This window comes from Larimichthys crocea, chromosome I (genome assembly GCF_000972845.2).
Source record: "Larimichthys crocea isolate SSNF chromosome I, L_crocea_2.0, whole genome shotgun sequence".
Classification (NCBI taxonomy): domain Eukaryota; kingdom Metazoa; phylum Chordata; class Actinopteri; family Sciaenidae; genus Larimichthys; species Larimichthys crocea.
In genome coordinates this window covers 14282753-14294467 of record NC_040011.1, presented here as the reverse complement: position 1 = coordinate 14294467, position 11715 = coordinate 14282753, and the positions used below count along the sequence as shown (strand labels likewise).

The following is an 11715-nucleotide window of genomic DNA, read 5'->3' as shown; positions in this document are numbered from 1 at the left end:
GAAATAAATCCATTTGTTTGAGATGGTTTCACATTGGTACTGTAGATACCATTGGGTATCAGCTGACAAAGCAATCTTCAACAGATGGGGTCTACTCAGTTGTTATATTACTACAGATGTTTAAATTTAAACCCCTTTTTTTCAGACTGCTGTCCATTTTTTAAATAATGTTGATGAACTGAGCCTTTAAGTCACGATACTGAAGCATCAGAGTGTGATAAGTCACAGAATCAAGTCAGAACTGCCAAAAAATTGTATTCTGAACCCGTTTTAGCAGCCAAACGCCTTGAGAGGCTTAACATTTTCTTAACAGCCACTGTGAGATATGTCAAACTCCAAAGCTGGAGTCTGATAGAAAACTTTGGCCATGCTTCTGGTTCCATTACTGTTTTATGTTCTACCATCTGTCTGCTGAATGCAAGCTTTGGTGCCCACATGGAAAAATATTGAGTTTGATGATGCTGGAAAGAGTCCAGTCCTTTGATAAAAACATAGCAAAGTTTTTTAGCAAAGGACTGGAACAAACAAGCTTATTAATACAGTAAATCTGCAAAGGTGGTTGTCGGACAAAGGCCCCTCTTGCAGGACATTGGCAAAAAACATTCTATGTTTTCCCTGTGAACATATTCAATATTATCTTCTCTTTACTCAGCTGAGAAATGGCCTTGAAAGCGGGTCATTGCTGCAAAACTACAACGGAATCATAAGTCTTCCGCCTACATTATTTATGATGGTGAATAGATTGCGTTATTAGAGCGATGCCACGAGCTGAGAAACAGGCCGCCTTCCAAACAGTGGGCTAGGTTGTTGTACCCTGAGTGGCTTGTTAAGGATTCATAGGAGAAGGGGCCAGGGCTGAGAGGCACTGTTTGCTATTCGATTTGACCTTCAGATTTGCCAAATCCCATTTGTTATGGGGCTAAACACTGATAGAGATGTATTCCAACCAAGTACCACCCCCACACTCAAATATACACTCATACAGTACACACACACACACACACACACACCAATACAATCCACTTAGAGACTAAGGCTCTTATGTAAAATTCTTAAATTATTCATAAACATGCATTCACTCTGACTTGTACCTTTTGGAATGAGACCAAATAAATGTGTGTGTGTGTGTGTGTGTGTGTGTGTGTGTGTGTGCACATGTGGGGATGATGGGGATGTTTTCACCATTTGTCACACTTAAAGCATGAAATTACTTCAGTATCAAATGGGTTTTTTAACCTGTGTGCTGAGTACTAATTATACAGACAGTGAAGGAGGGTCTTAAGTGTATTTCGAATAGGAGTCATCTGCATGAACCATTAGTTTCCTTTATGGCCCAGGGCACAAAGAGCTAAACGTCTCAGAGAAAGTAAATTAATTTAATGTGACTTGTTGCTTTACAGAAACCCGACTTCAGCAACGGACTCTATGCAAATGAGTAGTAACAGCCTAAAGTTGACAAATTATCCAAACCAATTAACATTATTTGTCTGCAGCTAACAGATTTTTGAATCATTTTGAATGCTACATTCCCTGATGGACAGTAAAGTAAACTGCTCTGAACTATAGCCAGAGGAGGTTGATATAGCTGCTGTTAGCAAATGCCAGCCAAGTTTGTTGGCCAAGACAATGCCTTTCTCGTGGTGTACGAAGTTACTGTAGGAGGGTCGATAGGGACATTTAAGTGAGACTCGTCTTTGTTTGGGAGGGCAGAGGGAGACAGGAAGGGGTTTTACTTTGTGTGCTGTCCTGTTACAAAATGTTACAGTATGACTCCAAACAATGTTTGGATTAATTGTTTCTTCTATTGCTTTAAACCTATGATGCTTAGTTACAATGCCATTACTGAGAATGAAAACTGAGACAGTATGACATAAAAAAAAGAACTTGCAAATCTCCACTGGTTGCATCTGGCAGCTATACCGGATTGCAGAGCTTCACCATCTGTTGCCTGGTGGAGAGCCACACTACTACTGAGTGCACTCTGCTAATGTTCTATAAAAAATTGGTGTAAGTCCTCGGTTCAGACTTGAAAGGAATTGTTGAAGTCACTGAGTATAAGTTCAAGGATAATTGCACAATCCCTTCACAGCTTGAAATGAGAAAATGGAAAAGGTCAAGTGTTCCTACCTAATAATTGTCTACCACAGGAGTTTAGAAAGAAAATTCTAGGTTGTCTGACATAAGTAGAACCCAGGCTGTGCCACATAAGGGCTTGGCCCACTTTACACATGCAGATTAGGGATGGTTATAATTACGGTTATATTATAAAGAGTATGGTCTAGACCTGCTCTCCATGGAAGGTGTCGTGAGATAGCTTTTGTCATGATTTGCCGGTATATAAATAAAACTGAATTAAATTGTTATGTACAGCTAAGCAACAAGTATAGATTACTTTTTTTGCAGACTCTCCCCTTATCAGAATATCATGTAAAGATGTAATAATTTCCAAAGGTAGACAATGTGTTGTAGGTTTTTTCAGCTGTTCAGCAGTTTACATCGAGTAACAGCAGTACAGATGTTTTGCCATGCGATAAGAGGCGAGGAATTCATACAACAGTGTACTTTTGTGAAGCAATCTAGTAATTAGAAAACTCATTATGCGTGGTCGTCTGATTCCATCCATCGTCCTCAGTGCTCCAACAAATTGTCACAACTAAATCTTCTTCTTTCTTTTTTTTTTCTTGGCAGATTAGATGGCTTTGTTATGATGCGTATTCCTCCAACAGGAATACTTAGCATTGTTTACAAATTACAATCAGGTATTATTGGTGCGTTGACGCGTTTAATCCTAACACGGAGCAAAGCAGTATGGGAGATCTGGAGGGAGAACGAGACAAAGAGGAGGAGGAGGGAGAGAGATGGAGCAGTGCAGAGTCTGAATCCAGTCTGCTGTCTTTCTAGAGAACCTTTCTGAACACGCCTCTACTGGGAGGAACTTTGTGTCAGTCTGGGAAGCTTGCTGTGTTGATTTCTGCCAACTTACACGATGCTTTATTCTTTCTCTTTTTTGTTGATTTTTTTTTTCTCACACCTCAGTTCTTGTTTGTTATCCAGACTGTCATGCATAAAACATGGCGGTTTGAAGTACCTAGAGTTGTGTGCATCACAGGGGAGAAACCCAGCATCCAAAATTCTTATCCTTACCTTGTTTATTGTCTTCTGAGAGTTTGTTCAACTCGTATAAAAAATATTCCTAATGCTAGAATTTTAAAGTTACACAACAGATGTGATGTCAGGGTAGTATAACATGGTGAAAACTTGATTTGTGGACATTTTGTATCATCCTAAGGTCAGTGTTTGCTTCAATCCAAAGCTATTTATATTCAATCCAGACTTGTGACTTTGTAGAAAAGCTTTCATTCAGTGCTGTCGGTAGTTTGACAGAATGGTTTCAGACACATACATTTAACTGAAGTCTGACTGACTCCACCTGCACCATGGAGAATACCAAACATGACCCAATTGTCGCTCTGCAATGGCTGCAGTGCTGCCTATATGTTGCATGTTTTTATAAGCCTCTAAGGACACATGCATACGTACATACACACGTTTTCATTAGTGCATAGTCACCTGAATATAAGAATCATTATGTTTTGTTACCTTACAATGAACCTTTTATATTTACAGACCTTGTCTGCCATGTCGAATGTTAACCCTAACCTTTAACTGATTTCTTCCCTGCAGCCATATTGGGCCTGCACTTTCTGTATGAAGTTGCTGTTTATACAAACCAGACAGTTTCAAATATTAACAAGGGTGTGGTGGTACAAGAAGAAACCATCAGCTGCTGAGGGACAAGATCTACTGCGCTTCATCACAACTCCAAAACCTACAACCAACTCCATCATCAAGGGAAACTTTTACCTTCACCTCCCTGTGTCCAGTGGAAAACTATTCATGCATTGCCCAGATCATGATGTCTAATCAGGTTTGCACAAGACATGGCAAACATATTGGTGGGATAATGATGCCATACTGTTTGCAGCAATGCAGTCACCTGTCCTCTTGTCCAAAGGGACCAATGACGGTTTCAGTGATAAGTTTCTATTATCTGGTTGAAAGTGAAGAGACTGTCCATCCTATTGTTTCATTGGAGTGACATGCTTAAACCTCAGTAGTGACACATGATTTAACAAGAAGGAATAGCAGGTTTTGTCAGTTAGTAACAGTAGACCTCGAGGGATATGATAAGAGGATCCAGAAAGTGCAGGTAGAGGCTGACAGTGAGAAAAGCAGGAGATTGTTCAAGAATGAGTCTTGACGACTTGGAAACAGCTTCAGCAAAAACAGAACTCAAAATGTAAATCTGAAATGTTTAGAGAGTAAAACACAAGCATTGTAGTTGTTTCTGAGTTAAATACCATATTCTGAACAATCCATGTTTAGCAGTGCACAATCAGTACAATCATCATATTTCCATGTAGAATCCCTGCAGCTTTAAAGTGCTTCTCTCTGCTCTGTTGTAATTGAGTAAAGTGTTATGTTGGTCCTGCACTTTAAAGAAGCGGAGGAAGAAGCACCCAGTGGGGACAGGATTAAATGAGGATTCTGTGTGAAGACACATTTATCGCTACTTCTAATGGTGAGAAATTAGTTCGGGCAGTACATGTATATATTGATTTGTTTCTTCATTTTCCCAGCAGTGGCAAATAAAACCAAATGTGTGATATCGAATTTCCTCTAGCCTGTGCTCGGGGGAATATGATATTACTTGTATGTGTAAATTTCATTACATAGAGCATGTTTGTTTGCAAGTCGTCATGGTATAAGCTGAACAATACTGTCTGCATTTGCATGTTGCATCATTATAATGGATTCTTAGCTCCTGTGTGATCTATTACAGTCATGGAATATACAACTCGTCAGGTATTATGCCTTACAGAACCATAAGCAGAGCAGTGGAAGGTCAGGAAACGTGCATTAATCACTTTTGTGACGGTCACAGTGGTCCTTTAGGAAGGATATAACAAAGGGTCTATTTTGGCATTGGGATTTGTTGGCATGTTGTCCTGCAGATAAGGAGGGCAAATCAGAAAATGCACAAATAGAGGTCATTTTGGAAGTCCCAAATCCTTCTTAAACAGGGCCAGCAGTGGACTGTGAGAATATATTTATTTGAAAAACACACGAGGTTCTGATCCACTAGTGTACTTAACAGGGAACTGACGTCGTGAATGTGGAGGTGCACGACTGATGAAATTTGCATGTTCACGATCAGTAGAATACAAATCCGGTAGCGGCACATCTGTAGCCGCAGATGCGTACAATATACATTATTTATATGTGTGTAGGTGTGTGATGTGTTAAGCTGTTGAAGTTATGCATGCGTGCGTGTATGTGTGTGTGTGTGTGGCGTGTGTACTGCCTCAATTAGCTGAGGTAATGGTCTGAATAATGATGTTGCTTTTTTTGCCATCTGGCCCTGTGGATGCTCACTCTGCTCTGTTGTTTCTAAAATACACAAGGGAACACTGGGGCTATCTATCTTTGAGTGTTTGTACGTGTGTGTGTGTGTGTGTGTGTGTGTGTGTGTGTGTGTTTGCCTCCTGTCAGGTAAATTATTGCTCTGCTTTTCTTTCTTTGAACAATTTGATTTGGAGCAATGATGCATGCTGTACGAACTCCACTGATGCAGTGAATGCACTTTTATCCTTCTTTATGTCATTTTCCCTCCTCTTTCTAATACTCTTTCTTTCACAGAACCATTTTGCCATCTGGCCTGAAATGTTTTTTTCTTTTGTGTGCTTCTTTCCGAACCTGCATCCAATGATCTGGACCACAAAGCATCAGTTACTTGAAATTCCCTTGCTGTGCAGAAACTGTTCGGTACAAATACAATTTGCTGTATCAGTTCACTGTGCTTTGCTGTGCTTTATGGTGATACAAAACTAGTAACTTGATGATTTCCATTTCTTTGGGTGGCAAATTTCCTTATTATTTATATGGCACAGCATTCTGACTATATGACATAGATCTAATTATCAGTTTTTCAGGCATTGCTGTTAAACAGCAATGCCTGAAATAGACTGAATAATACCAGCTATGATGTTACCGACTCCCCTGTAAGGAAACGGCAATGCCATATGGATGTTTTACACTTAAGAATAACTAAAAGGTTTAGACAGTAAAGTACATGAAGTATGCTTTTGCATATTTCACATGTTCCAAGTTTGCAATATCTATTATCCAAAGGCCAATATTAGTCAGCAGGTTCATCACAGCATTCCCTAGAATCCTTGTGGAGTCGTTAAATCAGCCTTTGTTCGCTGAAGAAAAAGCTTTCGCTGCTAAACTGAACATTTTGTCTTTCGTTTTTTTATTGTTTTATTGTAGGATCAAATCAGATTGTTTCTGCAGCAACTGAACCAGTCCTTTTTGCCGTCCTCTCTTCCTTTGTTGAGTTTTTTTGTCTACAGTTTTCAGTCAACGTGGCAAAAACCATTGGGACAGGATCAAATGCATTTTGTGAACCTGGAGATTGAGTCAATAAGGCCATTTGTGACAAGTGTCTCTCTTCTATCGTATTATCCACTTTCAGCCACTCTATTTCACCCTGCACTTTGTGCCCAAAGAACTCCCAAAGGAAAGTCTAACAGACACCACGTCTTAATGTACTTCCCTCACACTCTTTTATTCTTAAAGCCATTTTATTGAAATACAAAAAATAAATAAAATCTAACTCACAACACGACAGATGATGGCCTCTGTGATCTTTCGGTATCGGCACTGGATATTCTCAGTGTACTATACCCATCTTACGCTGGGAAGCCAGCCTTAATTAAAGTCTGATCTTATGAAATCAGGATAATACCTACCCTGAGGATCTGGCCTTTGTGAAAAATCACCTTTGTTAAGTGTGATAATGAAGTCGACTGTACAGAGGAAACCACCAACTGGTTTATCTCTGTAATAGAAATCCTCATATCATGTCGCCTATTTAAAGAAACAAAAGTTTTAACAGATGTAATGGATCATTTCACATTAAGTGTACTTTTAATTTCATTATGTTAAAATAAAAAAAAAGGGTTAGACGATTGAAGAGGAAACCTAACTTAGCTCACAACTTTCTTTTGTCTCTTTTCAACTCGACGACCTTCCCTTCACCTCTTACTCATGAGTGTGTCTGGTGTTAAACTCAATCAAGAGACGTGTTCTCACTCCACTGAAATGATTGCCGAAGCAATCATTTATCTTATCAACTTATGAGAGCTGTATTTTCTTTTTTCTCCACTGTTGTGTGCTGCCATTTCTGGCCTCTTGATCTCCGTTGCTATGAACTCAATTCAAATCTATTTATGAAGACGCCGAACACGAGATCTCCATCGCACAATGAATCGTCCTCAATCTAAACATGATTACCCTCTAGTCACTTAACTAAAGCCCGTATTAAAAGACAACTATGACTGGCTAACAGTGATCTTGGTTGAGAGAGGAGACAGGGAACAGAGGACTTCACAGACTATAGCAGTAGCTTTGTCCTTTTCAGAGCACTTTGATTGTTTATTTTGCTTTTTTACTGCAGAAAACCTAGATTAAAAACTCCTGGCAGTGGTGGGATTTGAACCCACGCCTCAAGAGAGACTGGAGCCTAAATCCAGCGCCTTAGACCACTCGGCCACACTACCTTGTTTGTAGCCTACTTAAAGGACCATTCTTTTTCTAAAAGAAAAACCACAACACCATCCGATTTACAGCAGCCATTGTCCACAGCAATAGGACCAGTGCTGCTGAGCACTAAGGCCTGATTCAGATCTGTTGCTGCTGCAAAAATGTAGGTTTTTCCATTCATTCGAATGGGGGGTGCTCAAGAGAGAGTTCATGAACTAAACTATCATACTCACAGGTGTGTTCTGGCTTGGTTTATTTTCTGAAACCAGCTCCGCAGCCTGCTGTAAAATTGTGACACTCAGAATTTGGTCAATGAAAGCCTGTGGTCAAGTAATGTTTCATTGGTGATGATGGAAGTCCAACCTTCCTCCATACCTCCATATAAAACTGGAGCTTGAAATCCAGCTCTTTAGGCCACTTAGCCCCAATACCAAAAAGGGGTCAGCCGTTAACTGCTATGGTCACAGTTATTTCAAACCTTTACTCATGAAGGTCTTGTGTGCTGCATGCAAGGACGGAGAATAGGCAAAGAATCCAAAAGAGGGTAATCGAAACCAAAGGCTGCAAATTCACATATTTGAGTCACCCAAAATAGGATGACGTTAATCCGATCACCTCTGGGTTACGGATCGAGAGTGCAGCTCCAAACATCCCCTCTTTGTTTCACAAGGCAATTATGGTGACACGGCAATATGTCAGACACTGTAAAACTTGAGTTGAAAGATGTAAAACTTTGCCAAAATAGTAACTTAGAGTTTGTTGTCATTGCAAAACATTTGGGCTAAAAGTCTCAACTAATGGCCATTTGCTTTTGGCATTTATACGTTTTTTGACATTAAGTATCTATCAACAATTTCAAACAGGCATGAATCAGTGCATTTTAAAACCCTGGGTGGATGTTTTTAAGTGGCTCTTTGTCAGTGGGAAAGGTTTTAAATTTGGATGACATTAAAAAATTAAAACAATTTATGTATGTTTTGCTCATAAACACAGCTTCTGCAAAAAAAAAAAAAAGAATGTTCCCCTTGTAAAAAAAACAGGTTTGAGAGAGAGAGAGCAGAGAAAACTAGGAAAAGCAGGAGAAAACTGGTGCGGCAGTCAAATAAAAATCATTATTCCTCTGGTGTTATTACCCAGTAGGACTCTAAATATGAGAACGTCGGGTCACAATTTAATTTCACTCCAGGAAAATCTAATAAAATCAAATTATGGTTCATTTAAAAAAAAAAAAAAAAGTAAACCAGTTAATTTATTCGTTTCTCTCCTTTCCTCTCTGTCTCTTATTTAATACATGCACATACAGTATAGAACCATTTATCTAGCATTAATAGAAAACACATTAAATATGATCAGACTTTACTGTGAATGTTTTGGTATGGATGGTTGTCAAAAACCCATTTTATAGTCTTTTGAATCTCTGTTATTAGTATACCATGAACTACATAGGTGTTTGTGTTTTCTTCACATAGTAAGTAATTTGGCCAGTGGGCCGGTGTATCAAAAGCTATTTCATATATATATAGTGTATATACTCTATATTCCATCTAGGCAATGTTCCATCTAGAACATTGCCTGCGCCCTATCCATGGATAAATGGAAGGAAGCCCAAAGAGATGGATAACTCTCCTGCTCCACCTATCTTCTGCTGTATGTGTATGTGTATATGTGTGTGTGTGTGTGTGTGTGTGTGTGTGTGTGCTTGTGTGTGTTTGTGTGTGTGTGTGTGTGTGTGTGTGTGTGTGTGTGTGTGTGTGTGTGCTTGTGTGTTTGTGTGTGTGTGTGTCTGTGTGTGTGTGTGAGAGAGAGAGAGAATATCAACACTTAAGAAATTGGATGTTGGAGCTGTGGGTCCCAAACACACACACACACACACACACACACACACACACACACACACAATATATATATACACATTATTTCTGCATTCTGTTTCACATAAATATAAAGACATTTTCCAAGTCACTTTGTTACATGATTCATACCTTTCTCTCACATAATTTACACTCCTATTTCTGTCCATGCATACTTGACAAATACACAGTGGACAGAGCATAGAGCAAGTAAAAGTAACACTGCATCTCATGAAGACCCAGCTCTTCAGAGAGTACCTCCTCTCCTCGCACTACCAACAACTACACATGTTGAATCCACCCCTTTAAGAACTGGCACAGCACTTTCACACTGTACTTTGATTGTTCCATTCTCTGAAAGTCGCTTTGGATAAAAGTGTCAGCTGAATGCTAGATGTAAATGACTAAATGTAAATGTCTAAACTTCAATGAGATGTCTTTGCACTGCCTCAATTCACCCCATTAAACTCCATTTTCTGTGTAGGTTCACAGAACGACAAAATATACACTAAAGACAATTGTCACGGTTAAAAGAAACCAAAGCTGACTGTCTTTGAAACAAAAATCGTAATTCTTATGGTCATTGCAGGTCCTCTGATATTGCCAAGTCAAAGTTAATGGGGTCGCGTTGACAAAATATAAGTCACAGAACACAAAACATGTATGACTACAATGTGAATGCAAAAGTTCTAAAATACACATCAGAATTTTGTCATTTTGTAAAATTTGTAGTTTAGGTTGCGCTATTTCCAAAGACTGTAATAAATAGAGGAAACATGATAAGTTGGGCGATATATACCTGAAATGTCTATTGCTATAAAGCAATGGTTTTAAACGTGTTCATTGGACTATAGGGATGTGGTTTTAAGTTAAAAATAATGCACAATGTTTTAATCCATTAAATCTTTTTACGGCTCATCAAGATTTCTTTAATTTCATCTTTCTTTTTCTTTTATAAGATGAAGATTACAGCCATATATATATATAGTTTTATTTTTTTTATATTTTCTTGTCTGTGAGGAAATTCTGTTCTCATGCACACTGCTCAGAGAGGTCAGAGGTCAGCTACAGAACAGCAGACCTCTTGCTGCCCGGGGTTAATGTTTTCCAGTGGAAACTCAACCGGTGTTTTGTATTCTCCGCAGTCAATACAACATCCTGCCTTATTAAAATCAACACGGTTGTGTGTCTTTAATGGCTGCTTTTCATTCTCAGTGTGTGTGTGTGTGTGTGTAGATTAGTGTAACCCTCATGGTTTTTGATGAGCAGACAGTTATAAGTGTATGTGCTTGTCAGTCATGCTTTCACATGAGGTAGATGACTGACAGCGCAGTTTAACTCAACGGATGTCGCACAAGCCTTAAGCACATTACTGAATTAGGATGAAGATGTTTTAATAAGATTGCCACTAAGCCAATCTGCTCATTTTCAATATGACTTAAATGGCCTGCCAGTGCACCATAAAATAAGATACTGAAAGAAATGCTCAGCTAGCCAGGAGTCGAGAACACAGACATAATACTCATGAGAGGCATTCATATTAAAAACAAAGAAAATGTTAGAGGCTTACTGCTGTATGATGTATTGATTGTTTTCATTTTGGGGCTTTTAGAGAGCCTCAGTTGTTTTTTCTTCTCTAAAATAATCTGTAACTCAAAGACAAGTCCCAGAGCAATCCAGGTTGACCCATGTGTCCTGAAGCAGGGTCTGACTTTCATAACAGAGACAATACCTTTAGTCCTAAGTTTAAACCTCGCCTAGTCACATCATAAGTGTTAAGTCAGAGTTACACCAGATAACTGCCAGCAGTAACTGTTCAGTACTAAAGAGGTAGTCATGGAACATGGTGATGTTTGACTGAAGACTTGGGAGTCCAATGTTGGTTCAACTGAACGTACAGCAAGTGACATTTTACGATTAGTGTTTGTTATTGCTGCTGGTTAATATTTCCTAGAAACAACATTTACACATTACAAACGTTAAGAGATAACTTACATTCAAAAAGTATAACTTGATTCACTAAATAACTATTTTTTCAACTAGTAATTACTAAGACTTTAAAGGACCAGTGTGTAGAATTCAGTGGCATCTAGTGGTGTAGGTTCCCTCTCCCTCTTAGCGTGAAGGAGAAACTACAGTGGCTACAAAATCTAGACTAGACTGTTCGGTTTGTCTGTTCTGGGCAGAGATGTATAGTAACAAAGTGGAACTACTTAAGTACTGTACTTAAGTATTATTTTTTCCCCAACTTCCACTT

The 11715-nt window shown here is 38.9% G+C and overlaps 1 non-coding gene across 1 annotated transcript; it reads right to left on the bottom strand.

Moving 5' to 3' along the window:
- Nucleotides 1-7543: 7543 nt before the first annotated feature.
- On the bottom strand, nucleotides 7544-7625 carry trnal-uag (transfer RNA leucine (anticodon UAG)). The gene has a single exon. It is a non-coding gene; the product is annotated as a tRNA-Leu (tRNA).
- Nucleotides 7626-11715: the final 4090 nt, after the last annotated feature.